This window comes from Cupressus sempervirens, chromosome 11 (assembly GCF_028749045.1).
Source record: "Cupressus sempervirens isolate cs-2001-9-10 chromosome 11, ASM2874904v1, whole genome shotgun sequence".
NCBI classification, from domain to species: Eukaryota; Viridiplantae; Streptophyta; class Pinopsida; order Cupressales; family Cupressaceae; genus Cupressus; species Cupressus sempervirens.
In genome coordinates this window covers 178,824,012-178,837,200 of record NC_143128.1, presented here as the reverse complement: position 1 = coordinate 178,837,200, position 13,189 = coordinate 178,824,012, and the positions used below count along the sequence as shown (strand labels likewise).

Below are 13,189 nucleotides of genomic sequence, written 5' to 3'. Positions count from 1 at the left end.
AAATGTCATTTTTGAATTCTGTTTGGCCTAAGGATAAAATTGCATGTTTCGGAAAATCAAGTTTCGCATCGGGTGAATACAGATCAAATCACATTTTGGCCCGAAGGCATCCAAGGTGTAAAATCGTCAATTCAAAAAGACCTCTAGACAACTCCAAATTTTGCTAAGGCAACCGAAAAAAAGGGGTCCCCAAAATTTTTGGGGCGATGATGTGAAAACCTCACAACAACTTGGAGTGTCATCTATTTTGGCCGTACCTTCTTTGTATTTTCCGTAATGTCCAGGCTACGCTTCATCACTTTTATTTTTCATAGATTTGCAACAAGTTGCATTTTGGTTGGAAGACCTCATATTCTTCCATTTGCCAATGGAATAGCCCGTTGAGGGAGCTAGATTTGTCTTCCTAACAATTCCCTAATCGTAATATGTCGACATTTAACTCTATGCACCAATCAATTGAAATCCCCCTTAGAGTGAGCAAAAATGCTTTCAACCACTCATCCTAGTCATTCTCTCCATTTGCTTGCCATATAGTTATACCCGTCTTGTGATTGCTGGATTGTCTGACCCACCACTTGTGAATCTGAGAAGTTCTTGTTTCTCTGCTATTCTTGCCATTCTAGTCTGCCAACTACTTCCTTGTGTGTTTACCACAGGCAAGGATACTTCTTCTCCTTCTCCTCGCACTTCTTCTTCTGTGCAATTGGAGCTTCCTTGGTGGCTTTAACAGTATTCTCTTCGTGTTGGTGTTTCTAGGTCTGTCCACTCAACCCTCGTTTCTGTTTCTTTTGAGATCGCCAAGTTTGCTAATCTTCTTATGGTATTTTCTATCAAGTTTTCTACTTTTGCTTGGGTTGGTTCCTTTGATTGACCAACAAGTCCTTTTAGACGGCGACACCGTTCCTTTTGCTCCTTGGTAGGTAAGGCCCGCCATAGTGCAACTTCTCCCTCAGTGCCATCTTCTGGTGATTGCTCGGTATCTTTATTTGGGATTTGGAGTATTAATTGTTTTGCTGGTTGGGCATTCTACGTCGTGAAGTATCTCTCCTATGTTTCACATTGGTTCCTCTTGGCAAATTGCTGGAGCACTTGTTGCCTTAGTTGTTCACGTTGTACTTCAGCCTATTGTTCCTCCAACTTGATTAGGTTCCTTGCAAATAATCAAGGTATCTGTTCAAGAAGATCATATACGGTTGATGAGACTAAAAGTTCATCTTAGACCGCGCTCTTAGGAACCGCTTTATCTCAAGCTTCCATTTGCACATACTAATCAATTGAAACTTCCCACACTTACACTAAATCTTGTGTTACTTTATCCTCCCTTGTTACTTCTTCCTCCTCTACGTCACTGTCTGTGACTAGTACTTGTAGGAATGGGCGATCCATCACTCCATTATCTCTATTGTCATAAAGTTATGATCACAAGACCTCCAGGTTCGAAAATAGGTGACAACGCTAAAAACGTAGATGAGGTCTACCAAGGATGACTAGTTCTTCTACTTACCATACCATTACTCAACATATATACAACACACTACATATATATCACCAAAATGCCATGCAATGCGAAAGAAATGCTTTTTTTATTGATTCCAAAATATTCCATACAAAATCCGTCTTTACATTACTTCCATAGATCCATATATACTATTTTGGTTGCTTAAGCAAACCAGCAAACACATCCCTTTGCTACAGCTAACTACCGAGCTTCCTTACTAACAACTTTTAGTTTTAACAATAGATATACTAATGATTTATTACTGACCTACAACAAGGATAGTCAAAGACAAAGATTTATAATAAGAGATTGAAAAGGTGTCTACTTGAAATGCATCCCCTTTCACATCCCATGGGGCACAACCCAAGTCAGCAGAAGACATTAGAAGGATCTCTCCATCGCAACAACTTGTGGAAGATATTGGAGACATTCTGTCCAGATATGGAAATTCAGAAGTGGCAGCAATGTGGTCTAGAAAACAAATACACATAATCAACTCATTCACAAACAAATTGTTTGCCAAGAATGTTTATGTTAGCCTTTGTGGGAGCTCTTTTTTAGTGTAGGCAAATTGCTTATACTTCTTTTATGAAACACTTGTAGACCCTACGAGTTGTCTTCCTTTGTAATATTGGTTTCAAGACTTTCCCCAGAAATATAGTTAGTTAGAAGACCTCAAAATCTTTTATTAAGCTTGAGTATGAATTGATGAATGGACAAGTTGTGCGTATAGCTTTGTAAAAAGATGTTTCATGCTAAGCTTTTTAGAATGTGAGTGCAATATAACAATGATATTGGTGCAAGAATGCTTTTTTTTAATTTGCTAGATGTGGCAATAGTTTGGAAGATGGAGGAATTGTAGATTGTGATTTCTTGGAAATATTTTGTGATTAACAATGGTGAAGTGAGAGCTTTAAAATAGGAAAATCAGTCATCGTTGAGCAAATATCATATTGATTCTAAATAATATCACCATCCTCCATATTAGATGATCTATGCTGTGGCAAACTAAGAGAAACACAAATAGTGCCATTGGCAGTTACATTGGCATTGGTAGTGGCACTAGCATTGGCATTGGCAATGACAGTACTAGCATTGGCACTAGTATTCTCATGCTGAATAGTTGGGTCATAGTCACTGTCAACTTTAAGTGTATTAAGATGGGAAATAGAAGCATCCAACTTAATAGCTCAATATTCCACTTCTTTGTCTCCCTTGCTTTGTAGGGATTTTGTTTGTAAATAGTCGCAAGGTTGGAGGGGCAAAACATTGAGCCCATCATCTCTTTTGATTAGTCTATCTCACTTTATAGAGTGGACTAAGGAGTATATGCAACAATTCCTCTTTGATGAAGATGAATTGACAACCTATTGAGACAAAAGTAGAGAGTTAAGGGTCAAATATACATACATACACGCGTATGTATGTACTAAAATACTCAACCAACTCAAAAAATATTAGAAGGAAAACTAAGTAAAAATATAAGTAATAAGAAATCTAAGTTATTTATGTTCAATGTTGACAAGGTTGTTGAAGATAGACTTGCTAGTATCTTCGGATTCCTAGTGGAACAACTTCCATCTACAGACGTTCAGTGTTGATTTTACAAGGATCGCTGCAAATGTAATAGCATTACCTTCTTGGTATGTGTTTTTCAAATGGCAGCAAACTCGTATATTTGTAATGATCGTAAACTATGAAGGGACATGTCTATTTGTTAATATAATGATTAATATGATAACAAATATAATTATAGTTGTATATATATGTTAGATTAATATCTCTTATATAACAATAAACTTTTATATATATATATATATATATATATATATACATATAGGTTTGTCCGATTGAAGCTGCCAAACATCAACACTCCCTCTTTGCTAGGGAGGATAAACACAAGTCAGATATTACACTATTGGTATTATTAGGAGTGACAAATTAAGGAAACTGTTGATCAGAAGGTTTCCACAATGAGTATTAGCCTTTCAGAATATCAATACATGATATTTACCAAATACTCTAAGTAACATTTTTGATATCACATTTGATATCAAGAGTATTGGTCTTCCAAAATATCAAGACATGATATTCACCAAGTACTCAAATAATGTTTGATATCATGAGTATTGGTCTCCTAGAATATGGACATTCGATATTCACCAAGTACTCAAAACATTTTGATATCACATTTGATATCATGAGCATTGGTCTTCCAGAATATCAACACATGGTATTCATCAAATACTCTTTGAGTAATGGCCTTCCAAAATGTTGAGATGCAGGATGTTCACCAAGTATTGTGACTAATGGCCTTCTAGAACATCAAGTCGCATGATATTCACCAAGTACTGTGAGTAATGGCCTAACAAAACATCAAATCGCATGATATTCACCAAGTACTCTATGTAATGGCCTTCTAGAACATCAATATGCATAACATCCACCATGTACCCAAAAAAAATGTTTACAAGGTATGTGCACACGCATTCTCATAATGCTTACCATATAAACATGCACCATGCAAAGTATAATCTTTCATGATTTGCATAGACATCGTAAGATATCTATCATCGTAGAAAATTAAATTATTGAAAGATCATTACCTTTCAATAACTTATGCAAATACAAGTAATACAAGTAACATCATTTGGAAGTTATCACTTCCTCATGATGTACACAAGGGGTAGGCCCATTAAAATCATGTAGTCATTAGGTATATTCATGAATCAAAGTCCTCTTAATTGCTACGATTTATTGGTCACTGGAGAATCCATCTCAACATAGTTTACTCCCTCTAAATCAATATGACCAAGATCACTGAAGGTTGACTGAATCCTATCCTCTATCTGCTCCCTCTCTTTCAAGGTTGCCTCTAATGAAATGTCAGGCTCCCTCTGAATCTCAATTTCCCTCTTCTTGCAATAAAACTCTTAGAGGAAAAGATCAAGGCACATAGCTCTTATAGTACGTATAGAAATACAAATAGGAAAGAGATTACTATAATACTCAATAATATCATTAGGAATAATAAGATACTAGTAATAATCACAATAGTGTAATATTGTTCCTTTAGAATAACATTCTTATTTCATATGCATCAAGTCATAAACTATCTCCATATGACCATTTAGTTGTTGTACTTGAACTTGGTTGACTAGAAGTCATATACTTCGATGAAATACAATACCTATGGAATTGTAAAGTCGTCCACTCAAAGTCCTTCATATTTCCTCATGGTGCCATCTTTTAGTAAAAGACTCCTCCCCTTTATCAATTTCATATATTTATTTATGTAGACTTATAAATTACTATGACATATATATATATATATATATATATATATATATATATATATATCTGTCTGTCTGTATGTATGTATGTATATATCATCAACATATATGTACATATCCACTCCATCATTAATCAAATAACTATAATAACCAAAATAGCCCAAAATACAATATCCCACCTTAATAAGCAGGTCTCTATTGTACAGGGGCCCTATGCACTTATCTGCATGGGGGAATTTCTTCTCCTTGTTATTTAGCAAATCAATGTTCTTGTACTTTGGGTTGGCGACATTTGAGATCCGCAAGTAATGGGAAGGCCAAAGTCTTAATTGCGCAACTGAGCACCAAGTCTCGCTATTTGAGATGTGTGAAATAGGTGGATGGAAAATTTTCAAAGATGGGTTGGAGGAAAGAACATGTATCTTTTGCAACAAAGGGTGGTTGAAATAGAGTAACATTTTATCAAAGAGTATGCAGGTTATGAAGATGTTCATAGACAATACATGACAACTTATAGGTGAACAACATGACTGAACTTTTTGAAGAGGTGATATTGCACAACACGACAGCTTTCTTAATGTGGATGCACCATAGAAGGATCAACTTGGAGAAATTGCAGCAGACTGATTAATTGGTTTTCTCTTGGTGCCTTAGATGGTCTCGTGGACATCATTAAAATTCCTTCTTTCATTCATTCATTTCGAAATGCTTTGAAGTGTTTGGGTTTTGGGTGCGGCCCATAGGTCTTCAAGGTTAGGAGCTTTTGGTACACATTTAAAGATTTAAAAAAAAAAATTTAATCTCATGGCCTTTCATTGTGAGGCACACCTAGAACTTACAAGGATGTTTCAGGGATGGTAGTTTGACAAGGTGCTTCAAGAACATCCCAAAGCCACCCAAAAGTGTCTCAATAAGGGAATTTTTTGGAAACGTTCCCTCTTGAGGGAGATGTCCTAGAAATGACCGCAAATCTTGAGTCATGGTGGAATGGTGGCATGATGTTGCCTCCAAGTTTTTGTGTCTTAGGGTTGTTCTAGTAATAGAAATGTGGAATTTTTTTGGGTGGATGCTTCCCCATAGAACATCTTAGCCAAACCAAATTTCTAATATGACATATCAAATCAGAAATGGCGGCAAATAGAAAGAATCCAAAAATATCATATTACTAGTAGCCTCAAGGTTAAGTCTACAGTCCCTTACAAGATCTTCTTGGTGGAGGTGGGTATGTTTCCGGTTGAGGCCTTTGCGGTGTTTTGTTTTTTCGTTTTTTTGTTTGGGGGGGGGGGGGGGGTGGAGGTGGTAATGTATCAAATCAGAAATGGCGGCAAATAGAAAAAATCCAAAGAAATTATATTATAACATCAAAGTCAAGTCTACGGTCCCTTACGAGATCTTCTTGGTGGAGGCTTGTATGTTTCCGGTTGAGGGCCTCTGCAGTTATTCACTTGCTAAGCTACTTAAAAAAAGTGGGAAGATGGTGGTTGAAGAAGAGTTGGACTGCAGAAACAAATGTGGAAGAGACAAAATAGTAAGCGGTTGAACAAATGGAACATAAATATCTAGGAGTGCCCAAACAGTAACATTGAGATAAATAAGTGGGTGTTAGAGAAATTTAGGACTACCATGTAGACAAATCTGACAGGCAGGAAAAAATCTTATTATATCAAAGAGTTTAGCCCCACTTGGAATCATGATGATAAAGATTATTTAAGATCCGCAATTAATGGGAAGGCCAAAGTCCTAATTGCACAACTGAGCACCAAGTCTTGCCATTTTAGATGTGTGAAACAGGTGGATGGAAGATTTTCAAAGAGGGGTCGGAGGAAAGAACATGTAACTTTTGCAGCAAAGGGTGGTTGAAACAGAGTAACATTTTATCAGAGTGTGCAGCTTATGAAGATGTTCATAGGCAATACAATGACAACTTACAGGTGAACAACATGAATGAACTTATTGAAGAGGCTATATTGCACAAAATGACGGCTTTCTTAATGTGGATGCACCATAGAAGGATCAACTTGGAAAAATTGCAGCAGACTGATTAATTGGTTTTCTTTTGGTCCCTTAGATGGTCTTATGGACATTATTAAAATTCCTTCTTTCATGCATTCATTTTGAAATGCTTTGATGTGTTTGGGTTTTGGGCGCAGCCCATAGGTCTTCAAGGTTAGGAGCTTTTGTTACACATTTAAAGTGTTTTTAAAAAAAAATTAATCTCATGGCCTTCCATTGTGGGGCACACCTAGAACTTACAAGGATGTTTCAGGGACGGGAGTTGCCAAGGCACTTCAAGAACATCCCAAAGCCACCCAAAAGTGCCCCAATAAGGGAATGTCTTGGAAACATTCCCTCTTGAGGGAGATGTCCTAGAAATGACCCCAAATCTTGAGTTGTGGTGGAACAGTGGCATGATGTTCCCTCCAAGTTTTTGCGTCTGAGGGCTATTTTAGTAATAGAAATGTGGAGATTTTTTGGGTGCATGCTTCCCCATAGAACATCATAGCCAAACCAAATTTCTAATGTAACAACAAATGCAAAAATTATTTACATTGTTCATGGAATCATGGGCAGTTGAAAGCAGGTTAACTTATTTAACAACCCGAATGAGGTTGATTGTGGATTTGTTTATTACATTGGTGTGTGATTTATGCAATATCTTATGGCATGAGGCCATCTGACATTAAGGCTTTTTAGATTTTACTTTATTACATTTTTCATTTATTTAATGCATTTCTTGCTGATTTGTGCAATCTCTTTATGGCAGGTGCGGCATGCAATGATTGATAGATATTAATTTTGTAAACAACCGCTTTTTGGTATAATTCTGTTATCATAGCCTAAAACTGTGAGCACACAGATAACCTAGTGAGATTTGTCCATATTCATTCACAGCAGATATTGATAGTTCAAAACCTGTGGTATATTATAATCACAACATAAACCCTGATCTAGTATGTGATAATAGTCCATGCAAACATGCTAGCCTTGAATAGAAAAGTCATCAGCTAAACTAGGATTCGGCTCACATGAACTGCATGGTGAACCTGGTAGATGGAACTGCCGAAACAATCTGAGAGAAAAAAGAATTATAAGTGTATTCAATTTAAATGATTTAGTGGAAGGAACACAATCTTAAATTCTCTAATGGCTGGGCTGCTTCACAATAATTGGGCTTAATGAAAATCATTTGTAAACTTAAATCTGTACGTGAAAACTTGAATCAAGATAAACAGTCGAAGCTAGGAGAATTTACCCTGAAACTTAGTGTAAAAGGAGTCTTCTATCTAAATGGATAACACTTAAAATAAGTCCTAAAGGTTGCTACAAATGATGTCACCGTCACCATCGTCACCATCACCATCATCGTCATATTTCTTCTCAACAATCTTGTGTGGATTGATTGAATGCAACACTACTCTTCTTTCTTTGTTATTAATTTCTAGACTATTAAAAGCAGTTCCTGAGTAGGATTGTGTTCTTCATCCTCAAGGTTGGCCAAAATACTGTCAAGCTTCATCAGCACATAGTTTTTTTCCATCCATTTTGTGTGTGAATTGATCATAGTTTTTCCCATCCATTTTGCCTGTGAATTGATTGAATGTAATATTGATCTGCTTTTTCGTCATTAATTTTCTAAGCTATAATGCAGTTTTGAATAGGCTGGCTTTGTTCCAATATTGAACCCCTGAAGGCAATCTGTTGAACTATACAGATGTCAACAAAAGAATAAAATGTCAGCATGTAAACTAAAAGTATGACATATTTAATTATGCCTGAGAATGGAGTCAGCTATTTCTCTTTCTTGTTGCTAGAATTACATTTTGGCCCCTTTCGAGTGCAGGTTCTTGATCCTATGATGATGGCTGAGAAAGTAGTCGTCAATGCTCCTCTTCAAATGAGGCTACTTGAGATTCGGAAATGGTATGCTAAGCACTTCTTAACCACTAGTAGAGCCTTACTGTATGTAAAATTGATAAAATTTGATGTCAGTTTTTTTTTGCTTAGGCACGAGTTGTACATATGCAGAGGTCTGATTAGTTCTGATTGTACTATTACCCTACTGTCAAATGTGTATAAGTATATAGTTCAGTTGCAAATCATATGTTTATATCCGTGAGGGTCAACACTATCAAAGTTCAATGGTTAATATGTGTTCTTTTTGACTATCCGAGTCTTGATATCTCGAGGACTTAGCGTGTAGATAAACATGATTTCAGAAGTCTACAAATGCATTCAATTTTTTAACTTGTGCATTGAAATTCGCAAATACTTTATTTTGGTGAAAGTGGGGTTTGCATAAACAAATAGCATCCAACCCTTTTGTTACAATTGAACAAGCAGTGTTCTGAATAAGGTTTCCAATGTCTCAAATCTTATGGGTACACGCTCATTGTTATTGGATAAATGGCTTGTTCTTTATGGATCAACATGGTGTGGTATAGAATATCTTATGCTGAAAGCACCACTTAAATAGATAATCGGACCAAGGACCTGGAGTCTGGATTTTAAAAAACAATTAAGAGGCATTCTAACATGTCACCTTCAAGAGCAACGAGTTCATTATTAGTTGATGGTTGAAATTGATTTTGTTTTAACATTTTCAATCATTACACACAGAATAGCAGTAGCAGTAGTTTATTCGTGGTGGGAAATTGCCCTTCGAAGATGTCAATTGTTTTTGATGAGACATTAAAGGCTAATTTCATGTAGTTGTCACAATGTGGGCAAATTTGAATGGATTGTCATGCCACCAAATATGATTTGAACTTCACTGTTTGTACCAAACATATATTTAAATTGTGGTGAAATAATGTTTTTTCAATATTAAGTACTTTAGTAGTACAAGCAAACCATTCACAGCCAGGATATAGATACTTGAGTTGTAATTAAAAATAGCCAAGAATTCCAATTAATGCAAATACTTCCCAAAACCAGAATTATATGCAGTGATATTTTATCGTGCTGCATAAAGATGGGCATGTCTTCAACCACATGGAGTGGGTTATCTAGTGGATTCTATCTACCCTTTGCACAAGGAAAAACAGTCGTGAAGAAAAGTAGATAGAAGGTTTTCTACACACTGAATCTATGGCCTTATGAAGGGTAGAGCCAAGGTGAGTTTCTATTTTATACTGCTTTTAAGTTCGGCCCGGCTTCAAGGATTCATGGATAGGCCACATTTATTTCATGCGCTGCTTAAATTTCTTGACAGGATTTGGTTGTAGGACCCTTAATCTAGCTTTTATACGATGTGTAGCATACAACTTGGAACCTTCCCAAATCATGAAAATTTGACATGTTCAAATAATATGGAGGTAATGTTATCATGATAGAAGTAGTCCCTTACGCTTGGAAATGTCATCATGATTATTTATGTATTCATGAATAGAAAATGTCCCATAAGTGATGTATCTTGAGTGGTATACATTTGCCAACTTGTATGTCATTATAAACAATCTGTATGTGACTATATACAATCTTTCGTAAGCAACATTCAAGTTATAGATGCTTATCGATGTGCTGATAATTCCTTGGGATCATGTTAAGTAAATTAACACAGCGATGTGATTATATAATCTTTGAATGGTTAATTCATAGTAAGGTGGTTGAAAAATCAATCATGGTATAACTCAAGCTAAGATGGAAAGCAGGGATTCCTGCTTTTAGAAAAAATGTTTGCACGCAATGATTTTGGCACTATTGAACATTTACCTTTTAGTTACAGATAAATTGTATTGTTAGCAACTCATTTAAGTAATAGAGGGTTATCAATATGCTGATTATTCCATGGAATGGTCATTTAATTACCACAGCGGTGTGATTAAGAAGTTATTGAATGATTTATCATAATTCGGTGGTTAAGAAATCATCACGCCATTCAAGTTATAGAGGGTTATAGAGGGTTGTCGACGTGCTGAGTACTCCATGGAATGATGCTCAGTAAATTACCACAACGGTGTAGCTTAAAAGGTTTTGAATGATTAATCATAGTTAGGCAGTTGAGAAATCATAGTGTAATGCAGCCTAAAATGGAAAAGAGGGATTCCTATTTTTAGAAAGAGTATGCAATTAATGATTTTCGTGACTGTCAAACTTGTACCTTCTAATTGCAGACAAATTTGTAATGTTGGGAGTAGATCGTGTTAGGCCCATTTACCATTGCACCAAAAGCCATGACTGTTAGTGAACATGGAACACCACATAATTAACCACCTGTGGGCAGGGGAGCGCGTCGCATCACCCAACAATCTCCCCCTCGACGCGCATACCAGGTGCTTACACGGGTCGGGAAGGCACCGGGGAGATTTGAACCCATGACCAGGCCAAAACCAGGCTCTGATACCACTTGTAGGGCCCATTTGCCGTTGCACCAAAAGCCATGACTGTTAGTGAACATGGAACACCACATAATTAACCACCTGTGGGTAGGGGAGCGCGTCGCATCACCCAACAATCTCCCCCTCGACGCGCATACCAGGTGCTTACGCGGGTATGGAAGGCACCGGGGAGATTTGAACCCATGACCAGGCCAAAACCAGGCTCTGACACCAATTGTTAGGCCCATTTACCGTTGCACCAAAAGCCATGACTGTTAGTGAACATGGAACACCACATAATTAACCACTTGTGGGCAGGGGAGCGCGTCGCATCACCCAACAGATCGGTGAACAATTTTGGCGATGGACGAACTTTTCTCACATAGAAGTTAAAACAGAATGATAAATTGGAAGGCCTATTGAAGGCGTCAAATGGTTTTACTGTTGTATCCCTTTACCCTTCCTTGCGGTTGGGAAGGTAGAACAGTATTGCTCATTATAGATAATTTATAGTAGAAAAATGACTGAAGCAACCTGTGGAGAGGTGTTAAGTTATTAGATCGAAGAATAACAGTATGAATTGCTGTAGGGAAAATATGTAGATTAAATTAATTGAATTGATGTAGTGAAAATATGTAGATTAAATTAATTAAAAATAAGACTAGAATAAGAGCTAATTAATTTGATTTCTTATGATGATTTTGTATGTAATTGAACTTGTTAAAAAGTGTTAGCCCGAGATGAATTTGTAGCATTTTATGTTTTAGCTTGACAGATTGTACCATTTATAGGACTGATTACATAGACATTGGAGTTCTTTAATCTAAGTACATATAAAAATAGAGGCATTCTTAAAGGCCCTTAATGGGAGCAAGCTTCTCTAAAGTAATCATTATTATTTATGTTCGTAAATATTATGATTAATCATTTGCTTGTGTTTATATTTCCAATGTGTTGCAATACTGGAATAATAGGAATGCTTTCGTTTCTATTGATTTTAGTACTCCATATTCAGTTTCGAATCATATGTTCAATTTGGAATCATACTTCATATCGGTGAGTCCATCGGGCTATCCATGGATAACATATGGAGCATTATTAAAAATTATAAGAAAAATGTTATACTTTTACCTTCAAGTATTAACATTGAAGGATATATTTAAAACAATTTTAAAAATTTCAAATTTTATGTAAGATTCTATCAAATTAAATACATGAAATAAACAATTATATATAGTGTAAAGATTAACTTCATATCGTATTCCATACATTAAAAAAATGGAGTTATAAATTGTACACTAACAAAAAATGAAAGTATGTAATAAAAAATTAAAAATTTAAATAATTACAATGTTGCTTAATAATTTAGCCCTCTTTTAGTAAAATAATTTACCTTATAAAATCGGTCTATTCTTACAATTCAACGAGGACTACTTTCAAGATACTATGCAAATCATATAACTTCTTTAATTTCATAATTTAATTTAATGTGACTAATATGGGCTAATCTTTTCTTTAATTTTTTTACATAGGCATCGTACTTCTCTAATTTAGGTGCATATGAAAATAAAGGCATTCTTATAGGCCCTTAAAGGTAACAAGCTTCTCTAAAGTGATTATTATTGTTACGTTGGTAAATATTTTGAATAATTATTTGCTTGTGTTTATCTTTCGAATGCGTGCCAACAGTAGGATAATATGAATGCTTTTGTTTCTATTGATTTTAGTACTCCATTTACAATTTTAGAACAACACTTCATATTGTTGAGTCCTTCATTGGGTTATCCATGGATAACACGTCAAGCAATATTAAAAATAAGAGGAAAAATTACTTTACATAGAATTATTTATATACCTCTAATATTGAGTTTTGTATTGTTGGAAAGGTTTTCTATCATTAACGTTGAAGGATATAATTAAAAATAATTTTAAAAATTTGAATTTTATATAATTCTATCAAAATAAATAGATAATAAACAATTAAATATCTATATTCATAATAAAAAATATGCATAAATTATTCAAAGATTAACTTCACATACGTTAAAAAAAATAGTTGTAAATTATACAAAATAATGTAA

The 13,189-nt window shown here is 35.4% G+C and overlaps 1 protein-coding gene across 3 annotated transcripts in view; it reads left to right on the top strand.

The window, feature by feature from the left end:
* Positions 1–9,900, top strand: part of LOC149528779 (uncharacterized) — a 34,285-nt gene extending 24,385 nt beyond the window's left edge. Inside the window, exons 6-7 of one of the 3 annotated variants that reach the window (XR_016358402.1) lie at positions 8,633–8,712; positions 9,727–9,900. The gene's annotated coding sequence lies outside the window, so the exon portion shown is untranslated. Of the gene's footprint in view, positions 1–8,632; positions 9,197–9,726 lie in introns of those variants that run through there. The other 2 variants (XR_016358401.1, XM_089808438.1) reach the window with 2 other exon arrangements.
* The last annotated feature ends 3,289 nt before the right edge of the window (positions 9,901–13,189 follow it).